General features: G+C 32.9%; 8 non-coding genes across 8 annotated transcripts; all 8 read right to left on the reverse strand.

Moving 5' to 3' along the window:
• Nucleotides 1-301: 301 nt before the first annotated feature.
• On the reverse strand, nucleotides 302-375 carry TRNAC-GCA (transfer RNA cysteine (anticodon GCA)). The gene has a single exon. It is a non-coding gene; the product is annotated as a tRNA-Cys (tRNA).
• A 2,933-nt stretch (nucleotides 376-3,308) lies between these two features.
• Nucleotides 3,309-3,380, reverse strand: TRNAS-GGA (transfer RNA serine (anticodon GGA)). Its single transcript has one exon. It is a non-coding gene; the product is annotated as a tRNA-Ser (tRNA).
• Nucleotides 3,381-4,270: 890 nt separating this feature from the next.
• On the reverse strand, nucleotides 4,271-4,342 carry TRNAC-GCA (transfer RNA cysteine (anticodon GCA)). Its single transcript has one exon. It is a non-coding gene; the product is annotated as a tRNA-Cys (tRNA).
• A 3,779-nt stretch (nucleotides 4,343-8,121) lies between these two features.
• Nucleotides 8,122-8,193, reverse strand: TRNAC-GCA (transfer RNA cysteine (anticodon GCA)). The gene has a single exon. It is a non-coding gene; the product is annotated as a tRNA-Cys (tRNA).
• Nucleotides 8,194-9,083: 890 nt separating this feature from the next.
• Nucleotides 9,084-9,155, reverse strand: TRNAC-GCA (transfer RNA cysteine (anticodon GCA)). Its single transcript has one exon. It is a non-coding gene; the product is annotated as a tRNA-Cys (tRNA).
• Nucleotides 9,156-11,974: 2,819 nt separating this feature from the next.
• TRNAS-GGA (transfer RNA serine (anticodon GGA)) lies at nucleotides 11,975-12,046 on the reverse strand. The gene has a single exon. It is a non-coding gene; the product is annotated as a tRNA-Ser (tRNA).
• Nucleotides 12,047-12,939: 893 nt separating this feature from the next.
• TRNAC-GCA (transfer RNA cysteine (anticodon GCA)) lies at nucleotides 12,940-13,011 on the reverse strand. The gene has a single exon. It is a non-coding gene; the product is annotated as a tRNA-Cys (tRNA).
• Nucleotides 13,012-15,832: 2,821 nt separating this feature from the next.
• On the reverse strand, nucleotides 15,833-15,904 carry TRNAC-GCA (transfer RNA cysteine (anticodon GCA)). Its single transcript has one exon. It is a non-coding gene; the product is annotated as a tRNA-Cys (tRNA).
• Between the last annotated feature and the right edge of the window lie 485 nt (nucleotides 15,905-16,389).

The raw sequence follows: 16,389 nt of genomic DNA on the forward strand, positions 1-16,389 counted from the left end.
AATGAGTGACATTTTCAGGAAGAATACAAAAGTCTCGATTTAAAAATAAGCTGCTGTTGATATCTCAGCAAAAAAAAGTCAAGTTGTCGACGTAAGAGTCTTTTAATAATTTGCATACAATTTGTTTTCAAATTATTTGCAAATACAAAGCTGCATTGCAATTCCAATACTGCATATTCTTTCATTATTTATTTTGAAAAGGTGTTAAATGAAGCCAACATCAACATTCATCACAGATTTCACAAATACTCCTTTGAATTTGTTGAATTTCATGAAAATATTGCTATTGAAAAGTTGAGAATGAAGTGGACACTCAGATTCGAACTGAGGACATTTTGAACTGCAGTCAAATGCTCTACCACTGAGCTATATCCCTCATTATAAAAAAAAAATTTCTACAAGCTTTTCATGAAGCAATCAGTGTGTACTTTCCTTTCTTTTGATTGTTTATTTTTGCCTTTTTGCTGGTTTCTTTGTTTCGCTTTCCTCATGATACTTTTCTTCCCTTTCAGTTGCTGAAAGTGCATTCTAATGTGTATTCATTTCATTGAAATCATTTCCATTGCAAGATTTGGAGTTTAATGTTCATATTACTTTTATCTCCACAGCTGTCAAATTCTATTTTTATGTTCCCTGGATGGGAGATGAGTTTCTGAAAATTCCTTCCTTTATCGAAACAAATATGTGTTTTGGAAAATGTTTTCCTGATGAACAAAAACGAGGAAAGATGATACACCAGAGATACAGAATTACATCCACAGCAGTCACATTCTGTTTCTTTAACTCAAAATAAAATGTTGTGCTGCAAATGTGTTTTTGAGGGAGAAGTTCGCCAAACAATGACAAATTATTTCAATAAGCGGCCCCATCTGTTTTGTTTTTTCTTCCCTTCTCCATCGTTGTCATTCAAAAATAATTGTTCTTCAAAATGCACACCAGTCTTTTGATGGACACATTGGCAATAATGAGTGACATTTTCAGGAAGAATACAAAAGTCTCGATTTAAAAATAAGCTGCTGTTGATATCTCAGCAAAAAAAAGTCAAGTTGTCGACTTAAGTCTTTTAATAATTTGCATACAATTTGTTTTCAAATTATTTGCAAATACAAAGCTGCATTGCAATCCCAATACTGCATATTCTTTCATTATTTATTTTGAAAAGGTGTTAAATGAAGCCAACATCAACATTCATCACAGATTTCACAAATACTCCTTTGAATTTGTTGAATTTCATGAAAATATTGCTATCGAAAAGTTGAGAATGAAGTGGACATTCATATTCGAACTGAGGACATTTTGAACTCCAGTCAAATGCTCCACCACTGAGCTATATCCCCTCATTATGAAAAAAAAAGTTCTACAAGCTTTTCATGAAGCAATCAGTGTGTACTTACCTTTCTTTTTACCTTCGCAAAAGCGGAAGGTTATGTTTTGATCGCTGTGTATTTATTTGTATGTCTGTGTGTGTGTGTGTGTGTGTGTATGTTATTCGCATAACTCAAAAAGTATTCAACCGAATTGCATGAAATTTGGTGGGATGATTGGTTATTATACGGGACACATTTGATTAGATTTTGGGAGCAATCGGGTCAAAGGTCAAGGTCAAGGTCACGAAAAGGTCAAAATCGTATTTTTACCATAGCGCGGTCAATTTTTATTTGTCATAACTCGGTCAATTCTTTTCCGATTTGCATGAAATCAGCACCAAACTGTTCACTGTTCTGTTCCCTACACTCCCATGCCAAGTACAGAACAGTAGCTGCGGCGAAGGTATGCGCTCTACCGAGTGCCCGTTCTAGTTATTGTTTATTTTTGCCTTTTGGCTGGTATCTTTCTTTCGCTTTCCTCATGATACTTTTCTTCCCTTTCAGTTGCTGAAAGTGCATTCTCATGTTTGTGCATTTCATTGAAATCATTTCCATTGCAAGATTTGGAGTTTAATGTTCATATTACTTTTATCTCCACAGCTGTCATATTCTATTTTTATATTCCCTTCACGGGAGATGAGTTTCTGAAAATTCCTTCCTTTATCCAAACAAATATGTGTTTTTGAAAATGTTTTCCTAATGAAAAACAACGAGAAAAGATGATACACCAGAGATTTCGAATTACATCCACAGCAGTCACATTCTGTTTCTTTAACTGAAAATAAAACGTTGTTCTGCAAATGTGTTTTTGAGGAAGAAGTTCGCCAAACAATAACAAATTATTTCAATAAGCGGACTCCTCTGTTTGTTTTTTCTTCCCTTCTCCATCGTTGTCATTCAAAAATAATTGTTCTTCAAAATGCACACAAGTCTTTTTAATGGACACATTGGCAATAATGAGTGACATTTTCATAAATAATACAAAAGTCTCGATTTAAAAATAAGCTGCTGTTGATATCTCAGCAAAAAAAAAATCAAGTTGTCGATGTAAGAATCTTTTAATCATTTGCATACAATTTGTTTTCAAATCATTTGCAAATACAAAGCTACATTGCAATTCCAATTCTGCATATTCTTTCATTATTACCTTCGCAAAAGCGGAAGGTTATGTTTTGATCGCTGTGTATTTATTTGTATGTCTGTGTGTGTGTATGTTAATCGCATAACTCAAAAAGTATTCAACCGAATTGCATGAAATTTGGTGGGATGATTGGTTATTATACGGGACACATTTGATTAGATTTTGGGAAACAGATTTGCTCAAATTCTGACTATTTTTAACTCGATCGTATTTCACTCAAAGTTATGAGCGACTGAAGAAGAAGATGTCCATCCAGGACGTCATCACTATAACGCGATCTCCCGCGATCATTTCAACCTCAAAAAAAATTATAATTGCAGATTTGTCAAGAGATGAGGCATATTAACAAACGAATGAAACAGATTTGCTCAAATTCTGACTATTTTTAACTCGATCGTATTTCACTCAAAGTTATGAGCGACTGAAGAAGAGGATGTCCATCCAAGACGTCATCACTATAACGCGATCTCCCGCAATCATTTCAACCTCAAATGAAATTCAAATTGCAGATTTGTCAATCGGGGAGGCATATTAACAGACGAATGAAACAGATTTGCTCAAATTCTGATTTTTAAAAATCGATCGCATTTCACATAAAGTTTCACATCGCATACACTCCCATGCCAAGTACAGAACAGTAGCTGCGGCGAAGGTATGCGCTCTACCGAGTGCCCGGATTCTAGTTTATTTTGAAAAGGTGTAAAATGAAGCCAACATCAACATTCATCACAGATTTCACAAACACTCCTTTGAAATTGTTGAATTTCATGAAAATATTGTTGTAAAAAAGTTGAGAATGAAGGGGACACTCAGATTCGAACTGAGGACATTTTGAACTCCAGTCAAATGCTCTACCACTGAGCTATATCCCCTCATTGTAAAAAAAAAAAGTTCTACAAGCTTTTCATGAAGCAATCAGTGTGTACTTTCCTTTCTTTTGATTGTTTATTTTTGCCTTTTTGCTGGTTTCTTTGTTTCGCTTTCCTCATGATACTTTTCTTCCCTTTCAGTTGCTGAAAGTGCATTCTAATGTGTATTCATTTCATTGAAATCATTTCCATTGCAAGATTTGGAGTTTAATGTTCATATTACTTTCATCTCCACAGCTGTCAAATTCTATTTTTATGTTCCCTGGATGGGAGATGAGTTTCTGAAAATTCCCACCTTTATCCAAACAAATATCTGTTTTGGAAAATGTTTTCCTGATGAAAAAAACCGAGAAAAGATGATACACCAGAGATACAAAATTACATCCACAGCAGTCACATTCTGTTTCTTTAACTCAAAATAAAATGTTGTGCTGCAAATGTGTTTTTGAGGAAGTTTGCCAAACAATGACAAATTATTTCAAAAAGCGGACTCCTCTGTTTTGTTTTTTCTTCCCTTCTCCATCGTTGTCATTCAAAAATAATTGTTCTTCAAAATGCACACCAGTCTTTTGATGGACACATTGGCAATAATGAGTGACATTTTCAGGAAGAATACAAAAGTCTCGATTTAAAAATAAGCTGCTGTTGATATCTCATCAAAAAAAAGTCAAGTTGTCGACGTAAGAATCTTTTAATAATTTGCATACAATTTGTTTTTAAATTATTTGCAAATACAAAGCTGCATTGCAATTCCAATACTGCATATTCTTTCATTACTTATTTTGAAAAGGTGTTAAATGAAGCCAACATCAACATTCATCACAGATTTCACAAATACTCCTTTGAATTTGTTGAATTTCATGACAATATTGCTATCGAAAAGTTGAGAATGAAGTGGACACTCAGATTCGAACTGAGGACATTTTGAACTGCAGTCAAATACTCTACCACTGAGCTATATCCCCTCATTATAATAAAAAAAAGTTCTACAAGCTTTTCATGAAGCAATCAGTGTGTACTTTCCTTTCTTTTTATTGTTATTTTTGCCTTTTGGCTGGTTTCTTTCTTTCACTTTCCTCATGATACTTTTCTTCCCTTTCAGTTGCTGAAAGTGCATTCTCATGTTTGTGCATTTCATTGAAATCATTTCCATTGCAAGATTTGGAGTTTAATGTTCATATTACTTTTATCGACACAGCTGTCAAATTCTATTTTTATGTTCCCTTCATGGGAGATGAGTTTCTGAAAATTCCTTCCTTTATCGAAACAAATATGTGTTTTGGAAAATGTTTTCCTGATGAACAAAAACGAGGAAAGATGATACACCAGAGATACAGAATTACATCCACAGCAGTCACATTCTGTTTCTTTAACTCAAAATAAAATGTTGTGCTGCAAATGTGTTTTTGAGGGAGAAGTTCGCCAAACAATGACAAATTATTTCAATAAGCGGCCCCATCTGTTTTGTTTTTTCTTCCCTTCTCCATCGTTGTCATTCAAAAATAATTGTTCTTCAAAATGCACACCAGTCTTTTGATGGACACATTGGCAATAATGAGTGACATTTTCAGGAAGAATACAAAAGTCTCGATTTAAAAATAAGCTGCTGTTGATATCTCAGCAAAAAAAAGTCAAGTTGTCGACTTAAGTCTTTTAATAATTTGCATGCAATTTGTTTTTAAATTATTTGCAAATACAAAGCTGCATTGCAATTCCAATTCTGCATATTCTTTCATTATTTAATTTGAAAAGGTGTTAAATGAAGCCAACATCAACATTCATCACAGATTTCACAAATTCTCCTTTGAATTTGTTGAATTTCATGAAAATATTGCTATCGAAAAGTTGAGAATGAAGTGGACATTCATATTCGAACTGAGGACATTTTGAACTCCAGTCAAATGCTCCACCACTGAGCTATATCCCCTCATTATAAAAAAAAAAGTTCTACAAGCTTTTCATGAAGCAATCAGTGTGTACTTACCTTTCTTTTTATTGTTTATTTTTGCCTTTTGGCTGGTATCTTTCTTTCGCTTTCCTCATGATACTTTTCTTCCCTTTCAGTTGCTGAAAGTGCATTCTCATGTTTGTGCATTTCATTGAAATCATTTCCATTGCAAGATTTGGAGTTTAATGTTCATATTACTTTTATCTCCACAGCTGTCATATTCTATTTTTATGTTCCCTTCACGGGAGATGAGTTTCTGAAAATTCCTTCCTTTATCCAAACAAAGATGTGTTTTTGAAAATGTTTTCCTGATGAAAAACAACGAGAAAAGATGATACACCAGAGATTTCGAATTACATCCACAGCAGTCACATTCTGTTTCTTTAACTGAAAATAAAACGTTGTTCTGCAAATGTGTTTTTGAGGAAGAAGTTCGCCAAACAATGACAAATTATTTCAATAAGCGGACTCCTCTGTTTGTTTTTTCTTCCCTTCTCCATCGTTGTCATTCAAAAATAATTGTTCTTCAAAATGCACACCAGTCTTTTGATGGACACATTGGCAATAATGAGTGACATTTTCAGGAACAATACAAAAGTCTCGATTTAAAAATAAGCTGCTGTTGATATCTCATCAAAAAAAAGTCAACCTGTCGACGTAAGAGTCTTTTAATAATTTGCATGCAATTTGTTTTTAAATTATTTGCAAATACAAAGCTGCATTGCAATTCCAATTCTGCATATTCTTTCATCATTTAATTTGAAAAGGTGTTAAATGAAGCCAACATCAACATTCATCACAGATTTCACAAATTCTCCTTTGAATTTGTTGAATTTCATGAAAATATTGCTATCGAAAAGTTGAGAATGAAGTGGACATTCATATTCGAACTGAGGACATTTTGAACTCAAGTTAAATGCTCCACCACTGAGCTATATCCCCTCATTATAAAAAAAAAAGTTCTACAAGCTTTTCATGAAGCAATCAGTGTGTACTTACCTTTCTTTTTATTGTTTATTTTTGCCTTTTGGCTGGTATCTTTCTTTCGCTTTCCTCATGATACTTTTCTTCCCTTTCAGTTGCTGAAAGTGCATTCTCATGTTTGTGCATTTCATTGAAATCATTTCCATTGCAAGATTTGGAGTTTAATGTTCATATTACTTTTATCTCCACAGCTGTCATATTCTATTTTTATGTTCCCTTCACGGGAGATGAGTTTCTGAAAATTCCTTCCTTTATCCAAACAAAGATGTGTTTTTGAAAATGTTTTCCTGATGAAAAACAACGAGAAAAGATGATACACCAGAGATTTCGAATTACATCCACAGCAGTCACATTCTGTTTCTTTAACTGAAAATAAAACGTTGTTCTGCAAATGTGTTTTTGAGGAAGAAGTTCGCCAAACAATGACAAATTATTTCAATAAGCGGACTCCTCTGTTTGTTTTTTCTTCCCTTCTCCATCGTTGTCATTCAAAAATAATTGTTCTTCAAAATGCACACCAGTCTTTTGATGGACACATTGGCAATAATGAGTGACATTTTCAGGAACAATACAAAAGTCTCGATTTAAAAATAAGCTGCTGTTGATATCTCATCAAAAAAAAGTCAACTTGTCGACGTAAGAGTCTTTTAATAATTTGCATGCAATTTGTTTTTAAATTATTTGCAAATACAAAGCTGCATTGCAATTCCAATTCTGCATATTCTTTCATTATTTAATTTGAAAAGGTGTTAAATGAAGCCAACATCAACATTCATCACAGATTTCACAAATTCTCCTTTGAATTTGTTGCATTTCATGAAAATATTGCTATCGAAAAGTTGAGAATGAAGTGGACACTCATATTCGAACTGACGACATTTTGAACTCAAGTTAAATGCTCCACCACTGAGCTATATCCCCTCATTATAAAAAAAAAAGTTCTACAAGCTTTTCATGAAGCAATCAGTGTGTACTTACCTTTCTTTTTATTGTTTATTTTTGCCTTTTGGCTGGTATCTTTCTTTCGCTTTCCTCATGATACTTTTCTTCCCTTTCAGTTGCTGAAAGTGCATTCTCATGTTTGTGCATTTCATTGAAATCATTTCCATTGCAAGATTTGGAGTTTAATGTTCATATTACTTTTATCTCCACAGCTGTCATATTCTATTTTTATGTTCCCTTCACGGGAGATGAGTTTCTGAAAATTCCTTCCTTTATCCAAACAAATATGTGTTTTTGAAAATGTTTTCCTAATGAAAAACAACGAGAAAAGATGATACACCAGAGATTTCGAATTACATCCACAGCAGTCACATTCTGTTTCTTTAACTGAAAATAAAACGTTGTTCTGCAAATGTGTTTTTGAGGAAGAAGTTCGCCAAACAATAACAAATTATTTCAATAAGCGGACTCCGCTGTTTGTTTTTTCTTCCCTTCTCCATCGTTGTCATTCAAAAATAATTGTTCTTCAAAATGCACACCAGTCTTTTGATGGACACATTGGCAATAATGAGTGACATTTTCAGGAACAATACAAAAGTCTCGATTTAAAAATAAGCTGCTGTTCATATCTCATCAAAAAAAAGTCAACTTGTCGACGTAAGAGTCTTTTAATAATTTGCATGCAATTTGTTTTTAAATTATTTGCAAATACAAAGCTGCATTGCAATTCCAATTCTGCATATTCTTTCATTATTTAATTTGAAAAGGTGTTAAATGAAGCCAACATCAACATTCATCACAGATTTCACAAATTCTCCTTTGAATTTGTTGAATTTCATGAAAATATTGCTATCGAAAAGTTGAGAATGAAGTGGACACTCAGATTCGAACTGAGGACATTTTGAACTGCAGTCAAATACTCTACCACTGAGCTATATCCCCTCATTGTAAAAAAAAAAAGTTCTACAAGCTTTTCATGAAGCAATCAGTGTGTACTTTCCTTTCTTTTGATTGTTTATTTTTGCCTTTTTGCTGGTTTCTTTGTTTCGCTTTCCCCATGATACTTTTCTTCCCTTTCAGTTGCTGAAAGTGCATTCTAATGTGTATTCATTTCATTGAAATCATTTCCATTGCAAGATTTGGAGTTTAATGTTCATATTACTTTCATCTCCACAGCTGTCAAATTCAATTTTTATGTTCCCTGGATGGGAGATGAGTTTCTGAAAATTCCCACCTTTATCCAAACAAATATCTGTTTTGGAAAATGTTTTCCTGATGAAAAAAACCGAGAAAAGATGATACACCAGAGATACAAAATTACATCCACAGCAGTCACATTCTGTTTCTTTAACTCAAAATAAAATGTTGTGCTGCAAATGTGTTTTTGAGGAAGTTTGCCAAACAATGACAAATTATTTCAAAAAGCGGACTCCTCTGTTTTGTTTTTTCTTCCCTTCTCCATCGTTGTCATTCAAAAATAATTGTTCTTCAAAATGCACACCAGTCTTTTGATGGACACATTGGCAATAATGAGTGACATTTTCAGGAAGAATACAAAAGTCTCGATTTAAAAATAAGCTGCTGTTGATATCTCATCAAAAAAAAGTCAAGTTGTCGACGTAAGAATCTTTTAATAATTTGCATACAATTTGTTTTTAAATTATTTGCAAATACAAAGCTGCATTGCAATTCCAATACTGCATATTCTTTCATTATTTATTTTGAAAAGGTGTTAAATGAAGCCAACATCAACATTCATCACAGATTTCACAAATACTCCTTTGAATTTGTTGAATTTCATGACAATATTGCTATCGAAAAGTTGAGAATGAAGTGGACACTCAGATTCGAACTGAGGACATTTTGAACTGCAGTCAAATACTCTACCACTGAGCTATATCCCCTCATTATAATAAAAAAAAGTTCTACAAGCTTTTCATGAAGCAATCAGTGTGTACTTTCCTTTCTTTTTATTGTTATTTTTGCCTTTTGGCTGGTTTCTTTCTTTCACTTTCCTCATGATACTTTTCTTCCCTTTCAGTTGCTGAAAGTGCATTCTCATGTTTGTGCATTTCATTGAAATCATTTCCATTGCAAGATTTGGAGTTTAATGTTCATATTACTTTTATCGACACAGCTGTCAAATTCTATTTTTTTGTTCCCTTCACGGGACATGAGTTTCTGAAAATTCCTTCCTTTATCCAAACAAATATGTGTTTTGGAAAATGTTTTCCTGATGAAAAACAACGAGAAAAGATGATACACCAGAGATATAGAATTACATCCACAGCCGTCACATTCTGTTTCTTTAACTGAAAATAAAACGTTGTTCTGCAAATGTGTTTTTGAGGAAGAAGTTCGCCAAACAATAACAAATTATTTCAATAAGCGGACTCCTCTGTTTGTTTTTTCTTCCCTTCTCCATCGTTGTCATTCAAAAATAATTGTTCTTCAAAATGCACACTAGTCTTTTTAATGGACACATTGGCAATAATGAGTGACATTTTCATAAATAATACAAAAGTCTCGATTTAAAAATAAGCTGCTGTTGATATCTCAGCAAAAAAAAAGTCAAGTTGTCGACGTAAGAATCTTTTAATCATTTGCATACAATTTGTTTTCAAATCATTTGCAAATACAAAGCTACATTGCAAATCCAATTCTGCATATTCTTTCATTATTTATTTTGAAAAGGTGTTAAATGAAGCCAACATCAACATTCATCACAGATTTCACAAACACTCCTTTGAATTTGTTGAATTTCATGAAAATATTATTATCAAAAAGTTGAGAACGATAGGGACACTCAGATTTGAACTGACGACATTTTGAACTGCGATCAAATGCTCTACCACTGAGCTGTATCCCCTCTTGATAAAACAAAGTTCTACAAGCTTTTCATGAAGCAATCAGTGTGTACTTTCCTTTCTTTTTATTGTTTATTTTTGCCTTTTTGCTGGTTTCTTTGTTTCGCTTTCCTCATGATACTTTTCATCCCTTTCAGTTGCTGAAAGTGCATTCTAAAGTTTATGCATTTCATTGAAATCATTTCCATTGCAAGATGTGGAGTTTAATGTCCATATTACTTTTATTTCCACAGCTGTCAAATACTATTTTTATGTTCCCTTCATCAGAGATGAGTTTCTGAAAATTCCCACCTTTATCCAAACAAATATGTGTTTTGGAAAATGTTTTCCTGATGAAAAAAAACGAGAAACGATTACATACCAGAGATACAGAATTACATCCACAGCAGTCACATTCTGTTTCTTTAACTCAAAATAAAATGTTGTGCTGCAAATGTGTTTTTCAGGACGAAGTTCGCCAAACAATGACAAATTATTTCAATGAGCGGACTCCTCTGTTTGTTTTTTCTTCCCTTCTCCATCGTTGTCATTCAAAAATAATTGTTCTTCAAAATGCACACCAGTCTTTTGATGGACACATTGGCAATAAAGAGTGACATTTTCATGAAGAATACAAAAGTCTCGATTTAAAAATAAGCTGCTGTTGATATCTCAGCAAAAAAAAGTCAAGTTGTCGACGTAAGAGTCTTTTAATAATTTGCATACAATTTGTTTTTAAATTATTTGCAAATACAAAGCGACATTGCAATTCCAATTCTGCATATTCTTTCATTATTTATTTTGACAAGGTGTTCAATGAAGCCAACATCAACATTCATCAAATATTTCACAAATACTCCTTTGAATTTGTTGAATTTCATGAAAATATTGCTGTCAAAAAGTTGAGAATGAAGGGGACATTCAGATTCGAACTGAGAACATTTTGAACTGCAGTCAAATGCTCTACCACTGAGCGATATCCCCTCTTCATAAAAATAAAATTTCTACAAGCTTTCCATGAAGCAATCAGTGTGTACTTTCCTTTCTTTTTATTGTTTATTTTTGCCTTTTGGCTGGTTTCTTTGTTTCGCTTTCCTTATGATACTTTTCTTCCCTTTCAGTTGCTGAAAGTGCATTCTCATGTTTGTGCATTTCATTGAAATCATTTCCATTCCAAGATTTGGAGTTTAATGTTCATATTACTTTTATCTCCACAGCTGTCAAATTCTATTTTTATGTTCCCCGAATGGGAGATGAGTTTCTGAAAATTCCCACCTTTATCCAAACAAATATGTGTTTTGGACAATGTTTTCCTGATGAAAAAAAACGAGAAAAGATTACACACCAGAGATATAGAATTACATCCACAGCAGTCACATTCTGTTTTTTTAACTGAAAATAAAATGTTGTGCTGCAAATGTGTTTTTGAGGAAGAAGTTCGCCAAACAATGACAAATTATTTCAAAAAGCGGACTCCTCTGTTTTGTTTTTTCTTCCCTTCTCCATCGTTGTCATTCAAAAATAATTGTTCTTCAAAATGCACACCAGTCTTTTGATGGACACATTGGCAATAATGAGTGACATTTTCATAAAGAAAAGAAAAGTCTCGATTTAAAAATAAGCTGATGTTGACATCTCAGCAAAAAAAAAGTCAAGTTGTCGACGTAAGAGTGTTTTAATAATTTGCATGCAATTTGTTTTTAAATTATTTGCAAATACAAAGCTGCATTGCAATTCCAATTGCGCATATTCTTTCATTATTTAATTTGAAAAGGTGTTAAATGAAGCCAACATCAACATTCATCACAGATTTCACAAATTCTCCTTTGAATTTGTTGAATTTCATGAAAATATTGCTATCGAAAAGTTGAGAATGAAGTGGACACTCATATTCGAACTGAGGACATTTTGAACTCCAGTCAAATGCTCCACCACTGAGCTATATCCACTCACTATAAAAAAAAAAGTTCTACAAGCTTTTCATGAAGCAATCAGTGTGTACTTACCTTTCTTTTTATTGTTTATTTTTGCCTTTTGGCTGGTATCTTTCTTTCGCTTTCCTCATGATACTTTTCTTCCCTTTCAGTTGCTGAAAGTGCATTCTCATGTTTGTGCATTTCATTGAAATCATTTCCATTGCAAGATTTGGAGTTTAATGTTCATATTACTTTTATCTCCACAGTTGTCATATTCTATTTTTATGTTCCCTTCACGGGAGATGAGTTTCTGAAAATTCCTTCCTTTATCCAAACAAATATGTGTTTTTGAAAATGTTTTCCTGATGAAAAACAACGAGAAAAGATGATACACCAGAGATTTCGAATTACATCCACAGCAGTCACATTCTGTTTCTTTAACTGAAAATAAAACGTTGTTCTGCAAATGTGTTTTTGAGGAAGAAGTTCGCCAAACAATAACAAATTATTTCAATAAGCGGTCTCCTCTGTTTGTTTTTTCTTCCCTTCTCCATCGTTGTCATTCAAAAATAATTGTTCTTCAAAATGCACACAAGTCTTTTTAATGGACACATTGGCAATAATGAGTGACATTTTCATAAATAATACAAAAGTCTCGATTTAAAAATAAGCTGCTGTTGATATCTCAGCAAAAAAAAAGTCAAGTTGTCGACGTAAGAATCTTTTAATCATTTGCATACAATTTGTTTTCAAATCATTTGTAAATACAAAGCTACATTGCAATTCCAATTCTGCATATTCTTTCATTATTTATTTTGAAAAGGTGTTAAATGAAGCCAACATCAACATTCATCACAGATTTCACAAACACTCCTTTGAAATTGTTGAATTGCATTAAAATATTATTATCAAAAAGTTGAGAACGATGGGGACACTCAGATTTCAACTGAGGACATGTTGAGCTGCAGTCAAATGCTCTACCACTGAGCTATATCCCCTTCTTGATAAAAATTAACGTTCTACAAGCTTTTCATGAAGCAATCAGTGTGTACTTTCCTTTCTTTTTCGTGTTTATTTTTGCCTTTTTGCTGGTTTCTTTGTTTCGCTTTCCTCATGATACTTTTCTTCCCTTTCAGTTGCTGAAAGTGCATTCTAATGTTTATTCATTTCATTGAAATCATTTCCATTGCAAGATTTGGAGTTTAATGGTCATATTACTTTTATCTCCACAGCTGTCAAATTCTATTTTTATGTTCCCTTCATGGGAGATGAGTTTCTGAAAATTCCTTCCTTTATCCAAACAAATATGTGTTTTGGAAAATGTATTCCTGATGAAAAAAAACGAGAAACGATTACATACCAGAGATACAGAATTACATCCACAGCAGTCACATTCTGTTTCTTTAACTGAAAATAAAATGTTGTGCTGCAAATGTGTTTTTGAGGAAGAAGTTCGCCAAACAATAACAAATTATTTCAATAAGCGGACTCCTCTGTTTGTTTTTTCTTCCCTTCTCCATCGTTGTCATTCAAAAATAATTGTTCTTCAAAATGCACACCAGTCTTTTGATGGACACATTGGCAATAATGAGTGACATTTTCAGGAACAATACAAAAGTCTCGATTTAAAAATAAGCTGCTGTTGATATCTCATCAAAAAAAAGTCAACTTGTCGACGTAAGAGTCTTTTAATAATTTGCATGCAATTTGTTTTTAAATTATTTGCAAATACAAAGCTGCATTGCAATTCCAATTCTGCATATTCTTTCATTATTTAATTTGAAAAGGTGTTAAATGAAGCCAACATCAACATTCATCACAGATTTCACAAATTCTCCTTTGAATTTGTTGAATTTCATGAAAATATTGCTATCGAAAAGTTGAGAATGAAGTGGACATTCATATTCGAACTGAGGACATTTTGAACTCCAGTCAAATGCTCCACCACTGAGCTATATCCCCTCATTATAAAAAAAAAAGTTCTACAAGCTTTTCATGAAGCAATCAGTGTGTACTTACCTTTCTTTTTATTGTTTATTTTTGCCTTTTGGCTGGTATCTTTCTTTCGCTTTCCTCATGATATTTTTCTTCCCTTTCAGTTGCTGAAAGTGCATTCTCATGTTTGTGCATTTCATTGAAATCATTTCCATTGCAAGATTTGGAGTTTAATGTTCATATTACTTTTATCTCCACAGCTGTCATATTCTATTTTTATGTTCCCTTCACGGGAGATGAGTTTCTGAAAATTCCTTCCTTTATCCAAACAAAGATGTGTTTTTGAAAATGTTTTCCTGATGAAAAACAACGAGAAAAGATGATACACCAGAGATTTCGAATTACATCCACAGCAGTCACATTCTGTTTCTTTAACTGAAAATAAAACGTTGTTCTGCAAATGTGTTTTTGAGGAAGAAGTTCGCCAAACAATGACAAATTATTTCAATAAGCGGACTCCTCTGTTTGTTTTTTCTTCCCTTCTCCATCGTTGTCATTCAAAAATAATTGTTCTTCAAAATGCACACCAGTCTTTTGATGGACACATTGGCAATAATGAGTGACATTTTCAGGAACAATACAAAAGTCTCGATTTAAAAATAAGCTGCTGTTGATATCTCATCAAAAAAAAGTCAACTTGTCGACGTAAGAGTCTTTTAATAATTTGCATGCAATTTGTTTTTAAATTATTTGCAAATACAAAGCTGCATTGCAATTCCAATTCTGCATATTCTTTCATTATTTAATTTGAAAAGGTGTTAAATGAAGCCAACATCAACATTCATCACAGATTTCACAAATTCTCCTTTGAATTTGTTGCATTTCATGAAAATATTGCTATTGAAAAGTTGAGAATGAAGTGGACATTCTATATTCGAACTGACGACATTTTGAACTCCAGTCAAATGCTCCAACACTGAGCTATATCCCCTCATTATAAAACAAAAAGTTCTACAAGCTTTTCATGAAGCAATCAGTGTGTACTTACCTTTCTTTTTATTGTTTATTTTTGCCTTTTGGCTGGTATCTTTCTTTCGCTTTCCTCATGATACTTTTCTTCCCTTTCAGTTGCTGAAAGTGCATTCTCATGTTTGTGCATTTCATTGAAATCATTTCCATTGCAAGATTTGGAGTTTAATGTTCATATTACTTTTATCTCCACAGCTGTCATATTCTATTTTTATGTTCCCTTCACGGGAGATGAGTTTCTGAAAATTCCTTCCTTTATCCAAACAAATATGTGTTTTTGAAAATGTTTTCCTAATGAAAAACAACGAGAAAAGATGATACACCAGAGATTTCGAATTACATCCACAGCAGTCACATTCTGTTTCTTTAACTGAAAATAAAACGTTGTTCTGCAAATGTGTTTTTGAGGAAGAAGTTCGCCAAACAATAACAAATTATTTCAATAAGCGGACTCCTCTGTTTGTTTTTTCTTCCCTTCTCCATCGTTGTCATTCAAAAATAATTGTTCTTCAAAATGCACACAAGTCTTTTTAATGGACACATTGGCAATAATGAGTGACATTTTCATAAATAATACAAAAGTCTCGATTTAAAAATAAGCTGCTGTTGATATCTCAGCAAAAAAAAAATCAAGTTGTCGACGTAAGAATCTTTTAATCATTTGCATACAATTTGTTTTCAAATCATTTGCAAATACAAAGCTACATTGCAATTCCAATTCTGCATATTCTTTCATTATTTATTTTGAAAAGGTGTTAAATGAAGCCAACATCAACATTCATCACAGATTTCACAAACACTCCTTTGAAATTGTTGAATTGCATTAAAATATTATTATCAAAAACTTGAGAATGATGGGGACACTCAGATTTCAACTGAGGACATGTTGAGTTGCAGTCAAATGCTCTACCACTGAGCTATATCCCCTTCTAGATAAAAATTAACGTTCTACAAGCTTTTCATGAAGCAATCAGTGTGTACTTTCCTTTCTTTTTCGTGTTTATTTTTGCCTTTTTGCTGGTTTCTTTGTTTCGCTTTCCTCATGATACTTTTCTTCCCTTTCAGTTGCTGAAAGTGCATTCTAATGTTTATTCATTTCATTGAAATCATTTCCATTGCAAGATTTGGAGTTTAATGTTCATATTACTTTTATCTCCACAGCTGTCAAATTCTATTTTTATGTTCCCTTCATGGGAGATGAGTTTCTGAAAATTCCCACCTTTATCCAAACAAATATCTGTTTTGGAAAATGTTTTCCTGATGAAAAAAACCGAGAAAAGATGATACACCAGAGATACAAAATTACATCCACAGCAGTCACATTCTGTTTCTTTAACTCAAAATAAAATGTTGTGCTGCAAATGTGTTTTTGAGGAAGTTTGCCAAACAATGACAAATTATTTCAAAAAGCG

This window comes from Myxine glutinosa, chromosome 1 (genome assembly GCF_964187855.1).
Source record: "Myxine glutinosa chromosome 1, kmMyxGlut1.1, whole genome shotgun sequence".
NCBI classification, from domain to species: domain Eukaryota; kingdom Metazoa; phylum Chordata; class Myxini; order Myxiniformes; family Myxinidae; genus Myxine; species Myxine glutinosa.